The 21,442-nt window shown below is 41.8% G+C and overlaps 1 protein-coding gene across 7 annotated transcripts in view; it reads right to left on the bottom strand.

Moving 5' to 3' along the window:
- Positions 1-21,442, bottom strand: part of LTBP1 (latent transforming growth factor beta binding protein 1) — a 941,660-nt gene that overhangs the window by 289,143 nt on the left and 631,075 nt on the right. The window lies entirely within an intron of this gene.

The raw sequence follows: 21,442 nt of genomic DNA, 5'->3' as shown, positions 1-21,442 counted from the left end.
GAGTGAAAGCAGGAACATTCTGCAACTGTTTTTATTTTTAACTAATTTCTTCAATTTAAGTGCCCCTTTTACAAAGCTAAGGAAGCGATTCTCCCACAGCAAATGCATCAAAGCCCATTCAATTGCTATGGGCTTAGGTGCATTTGCTATTGAAGAATCAGTACTGCGGCTTTGTAAATTGGAAAGAGGTAAAGGAGAAACTGCCTTGGACTTTAATCCTCTTCCCTCCCCCCACACACACACAGACAGGTGTTGATCAGTCATTTTCTTATAGGACACATTGCTTTAATGACTTACAGACACCCACCAAGATTGACTAGGATGCAACACTAAGCCCTAAATTGAGGAAAGAACCTCTTTCTCCAGATGGGCCTGTGGAAGTGTTTCTGCTGGAGTGGAGTAAAAGATGGAGAGATACTGGTGCCTGCAGGCACTGGAAGGGAGGGTGAAGGTGTGCTAGGGCAAGCTACTATGTTTTCACCTTATAATTCATTAGGTTTGGGTTGTAGATTCTAATGTAACAGATGAGACCAGTGTGGAAAGCTGGGAAGGAGAGGTAAAGGTAAACCCAGTCCAGACACTGGGTTGAAGCTTGCTATGGAATGAAAGAGCTCATCGATATGATAAGGGATGGCACAACTATTAGGCAGGACTAGGCAGTCACTTAGGGAGCTGCATCAGTTCATCAAAGAGCAACTGTGCATAAAGCAAAACAACAAGGGCTAGATCAGGGGTGGGCAATTCTGGTCCTCGAGGGCTGGAAATCAGTCGGGTTTTCAGGATTTCCCCAATGAATATGCATTGAAAGCAGTGCATGCAAATAGATCTTGTGCATATTCATTGGGGAAATCCTGAAAACCCGACTGGATTCCGGCCCCTGAGGACCGGAGTTGCCCACCCCTGGGCTAGATTTACTAAGCCCACCGATCAAGTTCTGATCACTTAGCAACCCCTTTGTGACCCAATTTCTCTCCGACCCGATCCACTAACCTCTGTCCCAATCATCTACCGATCTTCACATGCAAATGAGAGGGAACAGCATTCAAATGTAGGCAGACAGTGATTCACCTAAAAAAAAGAGGAACACCAATTGGGCTGGCCAATACCAAAACAAGCGACTGCTGAGGACCAGTTGCACACGTCCCTACCGACTCTCCTGCTCCATTGTCACCCTGAAATCCCTGCCAACTTCCAGCCCTGCTCTTTGCCCTGAGCTCTGCCCCGCTCTTCCAGCCCTGCTTTCTGCCCCAACTCTCCTGCCCGATCTTCTCTGCCCTTCCCTGCAGTGCAAGCCCATGGTTTTAACCCACTTTAAACCCGCAGGTTAAAACCACAGGCTCGCGAGTAAAAAGTTTTTTTCTAAAATTAAAAAACACAGACATCAAACACATGCGCAGACCATCTACAGGCAAAGTAAATGGTCTGCGCATGCGTCTGGATCGCTGGAGATCAATCCCGTGTAGTCGGTGGGGGGCGTTCCTCCGATCACCCCCATTTGAATACAGCCCGTTGTGAATCAGTTGGCCTGCGTCAGATCGGACATGGAGCGGAGTGAATCGAGCAGGTTAGTGAATCTAGGCTTAAGTTCTTACCACTACACATGGTAAAAGAAACGTGATAATTTTACCATCAGCAATATCAGTGGTGCTGAGGTGATTGATGGGAAGATTCTCTAATGTTTGTGGTAAAATCTAACTGGCTGCTATCCTGGCTGCTTATTGTAACAATTTCAAATAGATGAGTTATTCTTTAAAAAAACACAAATGCAAATGAGGTTTGGGGAGAATCGCAGAGGGTCGCTATATTTGCATGGGATGAGTCGCTGGTGATAATGATCAACACATGCGCAATATATACCTGCAAATAGCATTATCATCATCATCGTCTTCCTTTTCTCTCAATCCCAGCATCATCATCTAGCCTCTCCTTCCCACAGAAAACCAGAACATAGAGATGGGAGTATGTGTCTTTGTTCCCATTACTCTATGCATCTTTTTTCAACTCTAGTGGCACTGCAGGAGTTTAAAATGTGAGAACATGTAATTCCTCCATGTTGTGAGAATACAGGAAATATGTATTCTTTATTTTAAAATCTCCATACTTTTTACATACCTATGTGGTTACACAATGTTATAGAAGACCTTGTCTGCATGTAAAACAAGCTTTACATACAGAGAAGGCTTTATAAAATTACCTCCATTATATATTATTTGTTTCTTCTTATTTTGAATGATTTTATTCTGATTCACTTTTCTTGAGCTGTTTGTTAAACTATATTAATTATCACACAAAAAAGGCAGGTTACAAAAAAACATTCTGATCCTCACTCATCAAGAATTTTTACCCAAAGGCAAACATGAATGACCTCTGATGAATCAAGCTTTTGTATATTTAAATGAAAGAGTCTCAATGAAGTTTCTGCAAAGGTAGAAGGAACATGTCCTTTTTTAACCCAGCACTAGAAGAAAAATAAATCTTATGCAGCAAAGTACAAAGAACCCATTCTTGTCAGCTCTGGCCCCGAGAAACTGTATGACTAGCCTACTTAGGCAAAAGAAGCCTGTTTATCCTGACCCACATCCTTTCTTTTATAATACCACCTTCCTGTGATGCCATTTTGAGAACTTTGATTTATTTAACAAAAGAAATCTGGACTAACAAAATGTTCCCACTTTCATATTCTGTCTGCCTGCTTGAAGAAGTACTTTTTCAACAGTTGAATGTAAACCTGGCATTCAGACACATCAGTAATAAAACAAAGCCAAGGATAGCAAGCATGAATGTAAAGTTTTGTGGGTGGGTGAGGAGGGGACAAGTGGAGAAGGGAAGGGGATGTTGGCGGTTGGGGGAATTTAGGGGAGTTCAGGGGGCTGGCGGCAAGAGGGAGTGGGCATCCCTCCTGCTAAACCACCATGGTGGGGGGGGGGGTGTCGGGGGATCCTACTGGCAGTAGGAGTGAGTGAGCTGCTTTGGGGAGTCCTGCCAGCCAAGAATTCACTTGGCATAGGATCTCTTGGCAAAGATAGGCGGCTGAGCCGCCTATCTTTGCAATCAGGCTAAGGCACAATTCTCTAACCGGCACAGGTTAGAAAATCAGAGGATCAGGCATCTGTTAGGGCAGAGGCAATTCTGCATAGGATGTCGGTACCCGATTCTCAGCCACTTCTTAGGTGGCCGCCAAGACCGGTGTCCTATACACAATCAGGCCCTAACTGCGTTTGGAGAGTCTAGTCTTTTCACTACAGAGCATTTGGTTATTACTGTTTTTTATATTAAGCTTCACCATTAACATATTAGTTTGGTGTGATTTTATTTTATGTTTATAGTTGGTTTTTAGTGGACAGCATTCCCATAACATCCGAATCTGGTAGGTGATCAAAACGTATTTTTCACCTTGGGGATCAATATTTTTCTATCTGTACTGTTCTTAGCTTTATACTCGATAGTTTCTTGTATTAATTGTAGCAGGGCTTGATGCATTCCAGATATCATTTTTGTCTGTATTATGGTACCATTTCTTTTATTCCTGATTCCGTTATCACGGTGCTTTCACTTCCTTCAGTACTTCCGCCTTGTTCATTATTATGGCATTTTAATTTTATTTCTGGCATACACGTCATTCATCACTTTTTTATGAAATTTGTTTGAAACTATTTTTATACCCTTTGAAGAAAGTTTATTTGTCCTACCTCATTGTCACTTACCCACCACTCCCCCTTTTACAAAACCGCGGAAGTGGTTTTTAGTGCAGGCCGGCGTTGCTTGTTTTTATTTTAGATGTTTCATTTTATTAATTAACTCCCTCCTTTACAAAGCCGCACTAGTGTTTTTAGTGCCGGCCGCGGCAGTAACAGCTCAGGCGCTCATAGAAATTCATAGAAGTTCCATTTATGGACAGGATCCAATGCAAGGGAGGGGGTTCAATAGCCTCTCATTGAAGGATGCTTCCCTATATTGTTGTATATATTCAGACCCAGTCTAATTACATGCTATATTTTCATACTTTTAGTGGCTTGTGTTTAATATTAAAAGCCTTTTCCCTGCACATTTGATGACTGCACTTGCCAACCCAATGCAGAAAACAGCTCAACGCCTGGTTTTCTGCACGATCGCTCATTCCCCATTCCAACCATGCATATAAGCTAATTAATATTAAAATTCCATGTAAACTAGTAGAGTGATTCATGCTCTAACATGGCTTCCCGATGCACTATTTAAATTTTTATAAAATCTTCACTGAGTCTTCTCTTAAAACTATATTTGTTTGAATTACAGTCCTCAGCATGAAGCCTATTGACTAAATGATGCTGAATAAATATGCAGCAACCTAGGTGAACCTTGAAAAAGCCAGCAATTCTGGTGAAACGGGTCCCGTTGGGCTGTGGCAGCCTGCAACATTTGAGATAAGTAAATTTGAAGATACTTTGAACAGTAATTCAAACGAATATAGTTTTAAGAGAAGACTCAGTGGAGAAGATTTTATAAAAATTAATATTAAAAGGAAGAAAGAATCATAATAAATATAAAAGAAATAGAATAAAAAAGGAAGGGGAAGGTTTTTCAGGATCAATGAATGAAACATGGAACCTTGTCAGACTTGGCTGAGGTTTATTTCCTGTCACCAAGCAGGTTTCTGAGATCCTTTTCCTCCCCTTTTTTACTTTCTTATGCTTTGAACAGTGGGATCTTTCTGTTATTTTGGAGTTGTTCCAGTGGGTCTCACTTACCATCTTTATTGTGTATATCAGAGAGATAATGGACCCCAAGAAAGAAAGAGATATAATGAACCTTGGGGAAGAGAGGAGTGAGGGAAGGAAGGGATATGGAGCCATGTAATATCTAGGGCACAGGTTTCAAAGTCGGTCCTCGAAGGCCACAATCCAGTCAGGTTTTCCTCAATGAACATGCATGAGATCTATTAGCATACAATAAAAGCAGTGCATGGAAATAGATCTCATGCATATTCATTGGGGAAATCCTGAAAACCCAACTGGATTGTGGCCCTCGAGAAGGGACTTTGACACCCCTTATCTAGGGGGTGAGGAGAGTGGGAGGGAGATTATCAGTCCTTTAGGGAAGGGAAAAGAGATGGGATTTGATATAATGCATTTTGGAGGTTAGAATTAAAGCAGTTTCCATATTATAGATAGGTAGTTATTTTGTAGCAGAGGCAATGGAGCATTAAGTGACTTGCCCAGAGCACAAGGAGCTGCAGTGGTAAATTTTTTAATCAAGAAATCATGATTACAAATTTAATTGAAATACAGCCCAAAATATAATGCAATAGCCTGCACTTAAATCCTTTGTGCAAAACCTCCTTTTCCCACTCATGGCAGAAGTGTTATGGAAATAAAAGTCAAAAGTAAACCAACAAAGCAGAATAGGATGAAACCCTAAAGGGACTAATAAGCATTTTGAGATGTCAGCTTTTCAAGACTACTATAAACACTACCAGGAGCAATCAACCATCAGAGTACTAAGAAATCTTTATTAGAGTTATTACAAGCATTCCTCTCCAAATGATTGCTTCTTATGCTTAAAACTAACATGTCCAGTTATACACCACACAGATCATTACATTCTAAAAATTCAGCTTTACTGAAGACGAATGTTAACCCAAGGATTTTTGAGATTGACAAAATGACTTTCTGCTGTGCAGGAGTTAAAAAATGGAACTTCCTTGTGGGCCAAATACGAAACTGCCATGTAAAGGGTATGTTCAGGAAATTACTCAATTCATAGCTATTTGTAGATGCTTTCTTCTAGTTAATAATTGCCTTTTTTGGCAAAGTTGATTAACTGTCCACAATCATTTTTATCATGGTTTTAGTTTGTAATAATGTTTTTTAACATGATTTCTTAGGATTATTTGTATGTCATGATGATTCTGTTTTTCAATTATGTATGTATCTTTGTGAACCATTTAGTTATAAATGGTATAGAATTTTTTTAAATAAATAAATATATACTGCCCAGCCTTATCGGATCAGATTGGTTTACAATATTCTATGACACATAGGGCTCCTTTTACTAAACGGCACTAGAGGTTTTTAGTTTGGGCCAGCGAAGAAAATGCTTCGCTGCTCATAGAATTCCTAAGAGCGTCAGAGCATTTACCTTGCCGGTCCACACTAAAAACCTCTAGTGCTGTTTAATAAAACCCAGCGATATTTAGCAGAAAAGAACTCCAAATAATTAATAGGAAAGACCTATCACAACCATACAGAGATATATTCTTTCTAGAGTATAGTCATACATACAATTGTAACAAGACTTCAAATAATAAAAACCAAAAATTACACATCAATTCTTAGAGCTTTTCGCTGAACTTCCCTCAAACTAATTAGTTAATAGTCAAAAGCCATTTAAAAAAAAAGTATTTCAATTGACCTTTGAAGGTTTTACTACATCTGCTCTAATTTCCTTTGGGCGAGAATTCCAAAATGTTTGGAGCGAGCCCAAAAAAATGCTCTTGCTCTAATAATGGCCCAATGTGCCATTTTAAAAGCGGGAGATGTAAGCCTAAAATCTTGTTAAGATCTTAAACACCTTGCAGGTGTATATAACGTTGTCTATTTGTTCAAATAATCAGACTCATGTTCCCATAATGCTGTACTAGGAATAGGGAATACTAGGAAACTGGTAGCAGATTTAAAGAAAATTTTTTAAAGTTTTTTTCAGTTAATGCCAGTCAAACTGTGATATATGTTATTGGAGAATCTAGTTAAGGATAAAGATATTCCTTCTGATGGGGCTCATAATCTAAAGAGAAAAACATCCAAAAACCGGTCTAAGTCGGCACTTGGATGAATATTATCCAAATACATCCAAGTGTCGATATGAAAAATGGGTTTTGGATGTATTTCTAAACGATCTTCATAGCCTTCATAGTGCCGCTGAACGACCAAAGCTAAACGGGGCGTTTCAGGAGGAGTGTCGAGGGTCGGAGTTGAGCGGGTCGTGGGCTGGCTTAGACTTAGTCGTACAGCATGCATAACCGAAAGTTATACAGCCCAGGATCGATGGAACTTGGACGTTGTGACATAGACCATTTAAAACATGGTCTAAGTCACAAAAACCCACCTAAAGTCACCAGATAAGCACTGCAAACACATAAAACAGACCCCCACACACCATCCCAGTGATCACCGGCCCCCCACCCCCCACCCCCATAAAAATATTAATCACACCTTTAAAATTCAGCCTCCAGACCATCATCACCTGGCAGCCTGGCATAGGAAAGCCTAATCGTCCAGCACAGAGGCGGCTTAAGCCATCTTGAGGGTGGGTTAGGGACTCATGGAGAGGAGGACCCGTGCACATAAGCCCCTGTAATCACTGCATTGATAGTAAACATGTGCACTCCCCTATACACCCCCAAAACCCTTTTTCACTGGCATATAAGTGGCTCCTGCATTCATAAGGGCTATTGAGGTGGTAGATAGGTGGATTTAGGAGATTTTGGAGGTGGTTTGGGGGGCTCACCATGACCTATAAGGGAGCTGTAGTGAGGAGAAGACATGGCACCCTTTTTGTAAAGTTCATAGCAGTGCCCTGTAAGGTGCCCCACTATTTAGGTGCCATGTCTGGGTGTTCAGTCCATCACTTTGCAGACCCATCCCATGTCCAACAGGGCTTGTTCCAGGCATTTTTGACTTGGATGAAAATTGGTATAAAGATGGACAATTTAGCGGCTTGGACGATCAGATTGGCAGGATGTATAATTAAGACGATTTTCGAAACAGAAAAAAACATTTTGGGCGTATTTTTCGAAAATGTGTCTTAGGCTGTTTTTTTACTTTGGATGACTTGCGAGTTGGATGCAAACGGACTTAGACGTCCCTTTCGATTATGCCCCTCCACGGTTTTACTAGAGAAAGGACTTGTCATTCTAATCTGACTAACTTATTTGACTGGGTGACTGAACAATTGGATTTAAGTGGAGTGCTAGATATCAAGTACTTTGACACAAGCAACAGATAAATATACTGAGTGCCCAATGTTCTAGACAAAACAGTGACTAATTGGGTTAGAAACCAGCCAAGTAGAAGAATCAGAGGGTAAATGGAGTTCACTCTGAGGATAAGGTTGCTACCAGTCGTATACCAATAGGATTGATTCTTGGCCTGGAACTTTTTAACATCTTTTTTATGTACAAACCACTTAGAAGACTGATAAAATTTTTTATTAAACTTGAAACTTGAGACATATTGCAGGAGGGCTGTCAGGTAAGATTTATCTCTTTACGGATCATACAAAACTCTGTAATAGGGAGACACCCCTGATGGTATGGCTAGAATAAGGAGGAATCTACTGGAACTAGAAGAATGCCCAAATATTGGCAACTGTAAACTATGTCTAGGTCGGCCCACCTCCTGCCCACTTCCCGCTCTTTCTCCTCCTCTAAAAATGTCTCTTTTCGCTCTATGCGTTTAGAAGTAGGGGAAAGGCCTAAGCTGGTCTTAAATATGTCTAAAACCAGCTTTGGTTATGGGTACTTGGACGATCAGGCTTTTTGATCGTCCAAGAACCTATTTAGGCCACTTTTTAGACGTTTTTAAAAAATTTTTATTATGAGCTCCTTAATCATCATACTTATTACAATTAAACAACATTTAATTATCTTAAGCTACTTTGATGTTGCTGACGTTTTAGTGCAGGGGTATCCAACCTTTTGGCTTCCCTGGGCCGCATTGGCTGAAAAATTTTTTTCTGGGGCCGCACAAACACTAACACTAGCCGATGAGCCAAAAAAAGGTTGAGCAGGTCCAAAATTTGCAATCACTAATATAGAAGATGTACGTCTTTAATAATAAACCTTCATTTAAAGGGACACTGTGGAGAGGAACCCAAAAAAGCAGTAATACTTACCCCGACTGAGTGATCCTCCATGTGCACCGCTGACAGTGGGAGCAGCCACAGGCTTCCACATCCCCACTCTGATGAGCAAGGATGCGCGCTCCTGGTTCTCCCATTCACTTCTATTACAGCTACGGTGAGCCTCTTCAGAGGTGAGCCTCATCAGAGTGGGGATGCTGAATCAGCTGTCAGGAGCACATGTGGAGGATCGTTTAATCAGGGTAAATATTACTACTTTTTTGGGCCTCCCACTTTGAGCTTAGGCCCCCTCAAAATGAACATCTCCCCTGTTGTAGCCTCACCAACTGACAGCCACCTCCTCCCCCTCCAACTTCCCATGTTCTGCAGCTGGCAGCAATATTGCAGAGCTGCTGCCTTCCCTCTTCTCTGCCCCTCCTTTGGCTTTCATGCATGCATGAAAGCAGGGGCAGCTTGAGGATATTGCAAAGCTTGGAGATTTTGAGTTGCCAGACTGGAGGAAGATGTTTTCAGTTGGCAGGGCTTGAGAATCCCCACTAGCTCAAGTATTTATGTTGAATCGATTTTTTATTTCCAAATAACAAGAAACAATCTCATATGCAATAACCACACCAACTGAAGTAAACAATCAAAAACAAACAATAGATCCAACAATCCCACCCAACCCACCCCCATCCCCAAACCCCTAGGCTAAAGCAGAGATAGCGTGCTGCAGTAGGCTTGGACTCTGATAGCCCACTGCTAAAGACAATGATTGACTCCAACAGTGAAAAAAGGAAGAAAGAGAGAAGGAAAGAAAGGAAAGAAAAGGAAAGAGAAGTATACCTGGCGCCCCGCAAAGATGGAGATCAAGCCCGTTTGGCAAAAAATCACAAGGAATTTAGAATGTCACTTCTAGCCCGTGGTGATAAGGAAAAAAGATAAGAATCCCAGGTCCGAAGAAACTGGCGTTTTCTTCGCAAGCTAAGAGACGCATCCCTCCACTCCAGCAGCAGCAGAGCTTGCAAACGATTTCTCCAGTCCCAAAAGGAAGGTAAAGTTTCCCCAATCCAAACAGATAGAATTACCTTCTTCCCCAAGACACCCACCCGTCTCATAAACTGCCGCTGACCCGAATCTGATAAATGGAAGGCCTCATACTTATCCAGCAGGAGTCCAGCTGCAGAAAAAGGTAATGTAGTGCCTAACACACGCTCCACATAAGATAGAACTTGACGCCAAAAATGTTTGATTTTCACACAAGTCCAAAAGGCGTGAAGAAACGAATGGGGCAGCTGGAAACATTTGGGGCATAAAGGAGAATCCGTGTAACCCGAATAATACAATTGGCTCTTCGTGAAATATCCACGGTGAAATACCCTGAACTGACACTCCCGTAGATCCGCATTAACAGAGATTCCCGGGATTCGTGCAATCAAGGAAGGGAGATTCAAAGCGTCTCGCGCTATCCCCAGATCTTGACACCAACGAGCATGTAGGACAGCACGATCGGGCGAACCCAATAAACGGTGGAAGTCTTTATAAAGACCTGAAACTGTAAACCCATCTTCCAAATAGGGATCCAACAGTGCCGCTAATCTGTCCTCAATAGGAAAAGCCAAAGCGGTCCGGGGGAGGGATCGGACGTAATGATGAAGTTGCCGAAACGCTAGAAAGTCGCCCGCTGAAAAAACCCCCGACCTGACCAGAGCGTCCCAGGATATTAAAGAGCCATCAACCTGGAGAATATGGGTAAGTAACGTGAAATCCCGGGATGCCAGTTTACAAAAACTGATGGCAAAGTTAAACAAGGTTGGAATATTCAAAAGTAAATGGTTTTTCTAAAATACCTCAGCCCCACCACTCCACCGCTATGTTAGCTTCAAAACAGCGGGAGATTTACGTGGCAACTCATCATAGGTATTAAATTTATCTAAATGCTGTGATAGTTTTACAAAATTATTATCATTTTTATAAACTGATATATTTTTATTGGTGTGTATACTTAGCTTTTAACCACACAGCTGGACCTGGGAGTCAGACCCGACATGTTTCGCACAAACAGTGCTGTTTCAAGGGTCTCCCGAGGCCGCCGTTGTCATCCGACTCACAAGTGCAACTTCTGTGAAAAGAAGTTGCACAGAAGTTGCACTTGTGAGTCGGATGACAACGGCGGCCTCGGGAGACCCTTGAAACAGCACTGTTTGTGCGAAACATGTCGGGTCTGACTCCCAGGTCCAGCTGTGTGGTTAAAAGCTAAGTATACACACCAATAAAAATATATCAGTTTATAAAAATGATAATAATTTTGTAAAACTATCACAGCATTTAGATAAATTTAATACCTATGATGAGTTGCCACGTAAATCTCCCGCTGTTTTGAAGCTAACATAGCGGTGGAGTGGTGGGGCTGAGGTATTTTAGAAAAACCATTTACTTTTGAATATTCCAACCTTGTTTAACTTTGCCATCATTTAAGAAGGGTTGGTGTTAGAACTAACAACTAACACACTGGTATTGCACTAAAGTTTACGAAAACTAGCATTCTCCATGCCGGGGCTGAATTGTAAATTCCCCTGAATAGGTAAGTATCTAGTAATCGAGGGAGTACCCTTCCATGAGTCCAACACATAAGACCAAATAATGCGGAGCGAGTGCAACAACAAACTCCCCCGAAGGGGCGCTGGTAAGGCAGAACGGGGCGCATGTACCAAAGACAAAATATGCCAGGGCGCAAAGAATTCCTTCTCATAGGCTTTTGGAATAAAGTCCTGACGATCTGAAAGCCACTCTCCCAGAAATCGTCAAGTATTTATAAATTGAACTCAGGCAGGGAGAAACTTTGGTGCCCATCCACTAATTTTGGGCTCGTCCCTCCCCCAAATCAGCTGTATATGACTAAGACACTGAATACAAAAATAATTGTGATGCACATATCTCGAAGCTAACATATTCCAGTTAATAAATTCAAAATAAAACCATTTTTTCTACCTTGTTGACTGGATGTTTTGTTTTTCCATCATCTTGATCCCAGTTTCTCTTTCTGTTTTTTCTGTATCTTCAACTAATTCTCTTTCCAGTGTCTGCTGTCCATTTTTTTCTCCTCTTTTCTCGTTCCATTTCCTTCTTATGCTTGTCTCCAACTTATTGATTTTTCCCTTTCAGCTTTCTTAACTTTTTCTTTTCTGCCTCTGTCTACTCAAATCTTGCCTTCTTTCTCACCCTTCTGTTTAAATGTTCAACTGTCTCTCAATTCTCCATCTTCTCTGTCTCTAGCTCTCCAATTTTCCAACTCACTCCTTTCCCAGCCTCCTATTCCCTTCTATCTACTCCCCATTACCACATTTCTACCACTGTACTCACTGCTCTCTCACTCATCTTGTCATCTCCATTTTGACCTCATCTACATGGCTCACCACTTTCAGAATCCCCCTCCCAATCTCCACTGGTCTGGCTATAACACCGTCCCTTTCTTTCCATCCCCTAGCATCATCTTATCCCAGCTCTCTTCCCTCCTGCTCTCCCATGGTTCCATCTCTCCTTCTCTATCTCCATGGTCCAACAATTTGCTCCCTCTCTTTTCTGTTTTTCTTCTTCCCTCCCCCCTTGATGCTGAACAACGAAATGGACGGGAAAAAAAAAGAGAGATGCTGCATCTCTCTGCCTTCCATCCACAGGCCTAACATTTCTCCCTTTCTCCCATCCCCAGATCCAACTTCTCTCCCTTTCTCTTCCCAACTGTCCCCATCCCATCTCTCCCTCTGCCTGCCTGCCTCCCTTCTCCAGGTCCACCATTTCTTTCTTTCTCTTCCCAACAGTTCTCCCTTCAAGTATCTCTTTCCCTCTTCCTCCACACTACCCCAGGTCTAACTTCTCTCCCTTCAGTCCATTACCTACCATCTCTCTCTGTCCTCTGTTTCTGGTCCCATAAGCTCTCCACCCACGCCCAATCTGGCACTTCTGTTAATACCCTCCCACCCCAAAAAACCATCTCTGAACAAATTCCCATTGCTTTAATCATCTTATCCTCACTCTCTTCTTTCTAGACAGCATCTGTCCTCTCTCTGTCTTCCATGCAGCATCAGCCCCTTCCATCCACTGTCTGCCCTCTCTCTCTCTGCCCCTTCTATTTCTCTGTCTGCTCTCTCCCCGTTCCATACGATATCTTCCCTCTTTTTATGCTCCTTCCATAAACTGTCTATCCTGTGCCCCTTCTCTCCTTTGTATATGATTCAGTTCAGCTTCACCCCCTCTCCATTTTTCTGTCTCCATCCCTCCCCTATGCTCTGACATCTCTTTCTTCTCCTTTCCTTCCCTCCCCCCATGCTCTGATACCTCCTTTCTGGCAAATCTTCTTCCTCTGGTCTGGCATTTGTCTCCTTAGTTTCTCTTCCCTCCTCCCATGCCCTGGCATCTCTCCTCTCCTTCCAACTCCCCCTTCCCCTCCCACTCCATTATCTGGCATCCCCTCTCATTCCTTTCTCTCCTTCCTTCCTTCCTTTCCCCTGGCCTGGCATCTGTCTCCTTCCCTTCCCTCCCCTCCCATGCCCTGGAATCTCTCCCTCCCATGGACTTGACATCTCTCATTCCTCTCCCTTTTCCTTCTCCATCCTTCCCTCTCTCTCCCAAATTGAGTGCAGCAGCATTTCTCTTCCCCCCTTCCCTTCCCTGTGCAGAAGCAGCATTTCTCCCCCTCTCACACAACAATCAGTAGCACTGCATTCACCCCCAAATTACCCCTCAGGGCCAAGTGAAGCATTTGCTTAATACCGCTGATCCCTTACCCATTCTCTAGCAGGGTCATGCAGAGCACTGGGTTGTTGCCTTGTCCATGGAGCAGCACTGTAGGTTCCACATGGCCACGCGCAGCAAGGGTCAGCACTTGTGCACGTGCCACCTGCAGCTGCCCCAGCCTGGCTCACCCCTGGCAAGGTCATCAGCTCCTCCTCAGTGGCCTCAGTCACTATGGGCTCCCTAGGATCTGGCTGAAGTTACAGGCGGCACTGAACTTGCGGCTCTTGGAGCAAAAGCCCTGCCTGCAGCGTTTGCTCAAAGCCGCGGGCAGCGTCTTCCATGCGCCTCCTGCGGCTGAACTAGAAGCGTTCCCTCTGATGTCACAATGTCAGAAGGAACACTTCCGGGTCAGCCACAAGAGGCATATAGGATCCGCTGCTCACTTTAAGCCAACGCTGCAGCAAGACAGAGGAGAGAGCTGGCACAGGAAAACACCGTATCGTGAGTGAGCCACACAGAATTTTTCATGAGGAAAACACCGCATTGTGAGCGGGGCCGCATAGAATTTTTCACGGGGCTGCATGCGGGCCGCGGGTTGGACACCCCTTTTTAGCGCTAGTGCCTAGTGATTTTTGCAAGTTAAAAATGTTTGAGCTAAAACACAGTAAAATAGAGTCACTCAAATGATACAATTAACAATGTTTCTGTCATTGTGAATGGTCAAAGTGTCCGCTTCCAGCTTTAACACAGGGTTCAGTCACTTTGGGAAGTTCTTAACAAGTTTGGCATTTGGTCCCTGCGGAAGAATGTCCCAGATCATCTGCAGCCCTTCGTTAAGTGTGGCAATTGTTTGTGGCTTTGGGTGGAGCTTATGATAGGCCTCCAACCTTGCTTCCCAGATATATTAGTCCAAGGAGTTTAGGTCAGACAAATTTGGAGGCCACTGGTCCTTTGTAATAAAATCTGGACAGTTAGCCCAGAGTCAGTCCTGTGTGATGCATGTTACGTGTGTTGGCACACTGTTTTGCTGGAAAATGAATCTGGTGTGCAGCAGTTGATTGTGACCTCAGTATTTTGATCTTTTATACTGAACTACAAGACTTTCTGATCCCTGACACAAGCAGAGATGTCAAAACATGGCCCATGTCAGGTCCATTATTAAAGTAAGATTACCCGGAACTTGAAGGCTCTTTGTGCTTTTCTTGTGTCCCAATATAATATACAGTCAATTGTAGCTTTCTTGTCCACCAAATGCAGTCGTTCCTTGTCACCGAACTACATACAGTGTTAGGCAAGTAATATATCACTAAGCAATATCTTATGATTTATTATTATAATTTTAATATACCATCTTTCTGGAGGGGAGAGCAAAGCAGAGAACAACAGACAATAAATCTATATATGAGAGGAAAGAATACCAATTGTCAAAAGAAAGGAAATAAATTGAAGGAAAATGTAAAGAAATAATAGGACCAGTAATACTCATATTACCGGTAGTATGAGTATTACTGGCAACATATCACTAGTAACATATTATTTTTAAAATAATGAGTAAAAAGTGTTGGAAGTTACTTTCCTAAAGTAATATAAAAGAGTTACTAGTTTCACTAGGAAAAAGGAATACGTTACTGTGAAAAATCTGTTTGCTAAAACTAGGTTCCCAGTGGGCAGATTGGCTCAGTTCTATTCATGCCTAGAGTATGAGTCCTAATATGTATTAATTTATGCAGCTCTTAGTCTAGAGTCTAGATCTCTTTTTTTAATAATTAAATCTTTATTGTTTTTCAATTTAAAATTCAAGCATAACACCTGTACAGAAAGCAATAATAATAGTAACATATAATTAATTATACATCCAATAAAGAAAACATTATTTAACTATTTATGCTCAAGTCCTCTCTCTAGATCCAAGTTTTAGAAACAGCGAAAAAATAACAAAAACAAGGAAAAGTAAAATATATTATAGCAAGATGCTAGAAGCTATAGCACTGAAGGTGAGATCTCATATCTATTATATAGGGTTCAAGATAGTCCTCTATCCAGACGAGACATTGCCACAAAGGTTTTCATTTGAAATGATTCAAAGAACACATACTTAACAGAACGTTAACACACAATACATTTACATGGGTGTCTCAAATTAAAGGTAGTCCCAAGGATGTAACACCAGGTTTCAAAAGAAGAAATTCACGGTGGCGCTTCTGCGTCTCCCTTGTAAGATCAGGGAACATCTGTATTTTACAACCAAGAAAAACTTTTTGTCTATTTTTAAAGAAAAGTCTTAACAACCATGTTTTATCTAACGGAAGCGCAACAGTTATAATCAGAGTTGCTGGTAATGCTAAGTCTTTATCGGAGGTCTCTAATAGTTCTGAAACATTTAAGGTTTGTTGAGCCAAATTTTTTTGCTGCTCTTCACAAGCTTTAACAGATAAGTAATAAACACGTGAAAATGGTGGTAACATTTCCTCTGATACTTCTAAAATTTCCACTAAATATCTCTTAAGAATATTTCTGGGAGTTACCATCTGAAGCATAGGAAAATTAATTAACCTTAAATTATTACTACGAGAATTGTTCTCAAGCATTTCAACTTTCCTTCTCAAGTTGATATTATTTTTAATCAGAGTCTCTTGAAGTTGTTTAGACATGGAGATTTCCTTTTCAAATTTCTGTATAGATGCATTTGAATTAGTCAATTCCTTTCTTAAATCATTCAATTCTTTAGTATGTTTTGTAATTTTCTCTTCCAAGTGTTGAAATTTAGGGGTAATAGACTTTCCAAAGCCAGCGATAAGATCCCATAAGGAATCTAACGTTACCTCTGCATGTTTAACCAAAGAAATTGAAGTTTATAACATAGTAGAGTGCTCACCAGTCTGTGGGTGTTCTTCAGGGCATGCCTCCTGGCTATCGCCCCCTTCTAAAGTTGGATTATCCCCAGGTATGTCCATTAGGGCTCCTTGACTATGAGCCCCTACCTCCAGACCTTCTCCCGGATCCAAACTTGCCTCTGAGGGAGAGAACACTATGGGCTCCAGGGTTTCCCCACCCCTGGGAGAGCTGGTGACTTGAGGTTGTGGGGGCGGCGCCCTTACATCGGGGCTCAGTGTAATATCATGTCCTGGAGGAACAACTATGGGTTCACCTCCCTGTGTCCTCAGCAGGCCGCCATCCAACGTCCGGGAGACCTCCTGCATTCGCCTCAGGAATTTGTCTATATTGCCAGGAGGGGGAACTTCAGAACGCCGCGAGGCAGCAGCAGCACTCCGGCCTCTTCTCTTGGGCATAATTATAAGTATACAGTGCAAGGAAAACTCTAAGTTGAGTCGCTAACCCGACACGAACAGCTCAGCGCGTCTAGCTTGAAGCAGCCATCTTGGATCCTAGTCTAGATCTCTTAAATAAAGATGTGTGATGTCTTTAGAAGAAGGCTAGTTCCAGACTATCCTGACACCATTAACTTCATCTGTTGTAGAGCCAAGCTCCCACACACTCCTTCCACACTGACCTTTTCATGTTTTTACCGCACTGTTTTAAGTTATGCAAAAAGACTGCCATGAGAAATGACAATATTGCTTAGGAATGAATGAAGCAAATGATTAACAGTTTAACATTCACTCCATATCTCCTTGGCTATATTGCTGAATCATTCTCAAGATATGTGTTCATTGTCACTTGATTCCTCTCCAATTTGTACATTTTTCTTTCATAATTTTGGCTCTACAGATATATTTCTTTTATAAGTAAGAGAAATCTAACATTATTTTCCTTATTTATGATAGCTTACTTTGGCTTTTGCTTGAGATTTTTTGGACTTGCAGTTCTGTTTGCATTGTGCAATATATAGCACTTAATTGTCACCAGGAGCCTAGGAGAGTGTGTGGCGCAGTGATTAAAGCTACAGCCTTGGCACCCTGGGGTTGTGGGTTCAAATCCACGCTGCGCCTTGTGACCCTGGGTAAGTCACTTAATCCCCCCATTACCCCAGGTACATTAGATAGATTGTGAGCCCACCGGATCAGACAGGGAAAAATGCTTGACTACCTGAATAAATTCATGTAAACTGTTCTGAGCTCCCTTGGGAGAATGGTATAGAAAATAAAATAAATAGATGGACCTGAGGGTTGCAGGCCTGGAAACTATTTCACAAAAGACATATAACCAGTGTAGTACCATCCTCAGAATATGCTTTAAACAACAAAAAATCCAACAGCCATCTGTTCTGCAGTGCTTCAAAACAATATATTATTTTTGTTTTAGTATCTAGAACACCAAGAATAAAATGTATTTAAAAGTTTACTGTTATTTCATTACTTGCTTCACCCAAATAAGTCTTGAAGTTAAAATAAAACCAACCTTTTTTATCCAGAATAAGCTATTAAAAGAAAAATAAACCTACTTAAAACATTAAAGAAACAAACTTTCAATTTTCTTTTAAATGATCCATTACAAACTAAGGGGTTCTTTTACTAAGGTGCACTAATTAGCATGTACTAAATCCTAAGAAGTCCATAGATATAAAATGGGCTTCTTAGCATTTAGTGTGTTTTAATCATTAGTGTATGCTAAATCTATTAGCACACCTTAGTAAATGGACCCCTAATTATTTAAGCTCCAGCAGAGTACCATTCCATAACTTCAGACCCACATGACTAAATACACTGTCCATCATTCTTTTAAATCTATATATTTCCATGGACTTTTTAATAATTAACTGAGCTGACTGCAGTTGTCTAGAAAGAATATATGCCTTAAGATGTTCTTTCAAATATACTGTTCCATCTTGTTTAAGTGCTGTAAATACTAAACATAATAGGATCAGCAGGCAGTGATGAGCAGCATATTCCCGGATATTCAATGCTGGGCCATGTCTGGGTTTTGACACTGAATATCTAGTTTATGTGGAGCTGGCTATCAGATAGCTGGTTAACTTAAGTGGCTATGGGTTACTGCATAAAGATAGGACTGCAGTCAGTGGCGTACCAAGGGCGGGGGATGCAGATCGCCCCAGGTGCCTAGCCGGCCAGATCTGGAACCTCCCGCGCTGCTCTTCAATGGGACCTGCACCTCAACGCAGCTGCCGTACTTATTCCGAAACAGAGTCGGCAGCCGCACTGAAGTGCAGGAAGGTCCCGCGATGACTGTTTCTGCCGGCTCTGCTCCAGAAGATGTAAGTGACATCAGAGGGGGTGGACCGGCAGCCACAGTCATCGCAGGACCTTGCTGCAACTCCTTGCATCTGCCAACCCCTTTGATGTCACTTATGTCTTCCGGAGCGGAGGCAGCAGAAGCAGTCATCGCGGGACCTTGCTAGTTTGGAGGGAGAGAGGAGCATAGAAGGGTGGTGGAGGGAGAGAAAGGGGCAGGATGGTATGGAAGGGTGGTGGAAGGAGAGAAAGGGGGCAGATGCTGATGGAATTGGTGTGCAGGGAAAGGGGAGAGAGACATAAGGGGGAAGGATACTCGATGGAATTGGGTTGGAGGGAAAGAAAGGGGGCAGATGCTGATGGAAGTGGGAGGAAGGGAGAGGAGAGAATGCAATGCCAGGCCATGAGGGTGTGGGAGAGGAGAGAGATGCCAGACCATTGGAGGAGGGAAGGGAAGAAGATGGATACCAGACCAATAGTGGTGAAGGTAGATATGGAAGGGGGAGGCATAAGGTTTCTGGAAGGAGAATAGAAGGAGAGAAGATGCCCTATAGAAGGGGCAGAGAGAGGGTAAACAGTGGATGAAAGGAAGAGAGTGACAAGAAGATGAGGAAAGCAGAAACCAGAGAAGACAAGGTAGAAAAAAATTCTATTTATTTATTTTTTTGCTTTACGGGAGATGCATCGCTGTTTCTTTGGTGTTGCATTGTATGCAGAATCCAGCTTCTTGGAGGTTCAATGTAACCTTTGTCTATGTATTTCTATTTTATCCCCCCTTTTACAAAACTGTAGAGCATTTTTTAGTGCCAGCCGTGGTGGTAACAGCTCTGATGCTCAGAATTTTATGAGAGTCTGAGCTGTTACCACCATGGCTAAAAACCACACTCTAATTTTGTAAAAGGGGGAGGAGTTAGTTTGTGATTACATATTCCATGTATTTTCTGTGTTCTGTATGTTTGAAAGACATGGTTTTCTGTTAGGATGGACTGTGCAGAATTGATCTGTACTAGTCTGGCTTGTTTAGTTTTACAATGGGTGTACTGATGTACTGCTCACTGCAGTATGTAAGATGCTGCCTTTTCCTAGGTATACTCTTGTGTGACGTTTGGACTGTTACTAAAAATCATGTTTTTCATACAGATGGGGGTGGATTCAAGAAAATGATGGGCCCCGGGTGTCACATATGCTATGTACGCCAATGACTGCAGTCCCACTTATGTGGTTACCCTGCTGAATAATGGCACTTAACTGACCAACTGCTTTCTCTGTCCCTGGAATGTCCCCCCAAAAGCCAGTTTTCACTTAGGGTGTTAGCTGTTAATTTTCAGCTGAGATAACTGATAGTGTCACTGAAAATTAGCAAATAGCCCCAAACATGCAAATTAACCAGTCAGCTGCTGTTTCTGGCCAATTAAATCATTTTGAATATGGACCAGACTGTCTTTAACTGTATTCTCTGTTTGACAGAGGAAATGCATTTCCTTCCTGCAAAGGTAAAAGATGATCTTACACACTTTTGCTCATTAATAAACAGATCGCCGTATTCTGAATTAATTGCAAAGTGATGTAACTATTATTAGGTGGGTCACAATATAATGCATTGCAATAAACGATAAATACATAAGAGGTGCAATGATAGATCAGACCAGTATTCCACTGAACTTGACATTCTTTCTCAGAAGCACTCTGGAGATTCGAGTAAGAATGCTGATTCCATGTTGTTTATTCCCCAAAATGAAAGGTTGTAAACCCTACGCCTACCTGGCTAATGGAAACATAGAAAATTATGACAGATAAAGAACATATGGCCCATCCATATCATCTACTATGTCTTCTTTTTCCCTAAGAGATCCCACATACCTCTCCCATGCTTTCTTAAATTCAGATATAATAATGATAATAGTTTATATACTGCAGGACCGTGAAGTTCTATGCGGTTTACAATGATTAAAAATGCTAAAAATTGAGTAGAACTAACAAAGTTAGAAATTAGTGACTAACAGTTCTAGAGATCAGTTGTTGTGGGAAAGATTGTGCAGACCAGCTACCTAATTACTTCAGGAACAGATATGTTTTTAGGTGTCTCCTAAATTCCCCCATAATTATTAGCATGCATAAGTAACTGTTCTAGATCTTTACTCCATAATGCTGCTTGATAAGAGAAAAGATGTTGATGATATCTTTTAAATTTACATCCTCTAACCAGTGGAGAAACAAACTTCAAGTGTGAGCTTCTCTTATGTCTGTTGGTTGCGAAAGAGAAAAGGTCAGTTATATATTTAGGGGCTAGACCGAATAGTACCTTGAAGTAAAAACATCCAAACTTAAACTTCGCACATGCTTCCATTGGCAACCAGTGCAGGAGTCGGTAGGAAGGAGTTACATGATCGGACTTCTTTAACCCCAAATCAGCCTGGCCACCGCATTTTGCATTATACAGTAGTCCTTGTCTCTACCACCTCCATCAGGAGGTCATTTTAACACCTACCACCCTTTCCATAAAGATATATTTCCTTAGATTACTTCTGAGCCTGTCCCCTATAAACTTTATCTTATGCCCCACATTCCAGAGCCTCCTTTCAGTTGAGAGACACCCGACACCTGTTCATTTATGCTGCAGAGATATTTAAATGTCTCAATCATATCTCCTCTCTCTCATGTTTCTTCCAAACTATGCATATTGAGTTTTATGAGTCTGTCTCTATATGCTTTATGATGGCCACTGACCATTTTAGTAGCCA

The sequence above is a fragment of the Geotrypetes seraphini genome, chromosome 3 (assembly GCF_902459505.1).
Source record: "Geotrypetes seraphini chromosome 3, aGeoSer1.1, whole genome shotgun sequence".
NCBI lineage: Eukaryota > Metazoa > Chordata > Amphibia > Gymnophiona > Dermophiidae > Geotrypetes > Geotrypetes seraphini.
The sequence above is the reverse complement of the archived record's forward strand: the minus strand, read 5'-3'. Positions and strand labels throughout refer to the sequence as shown.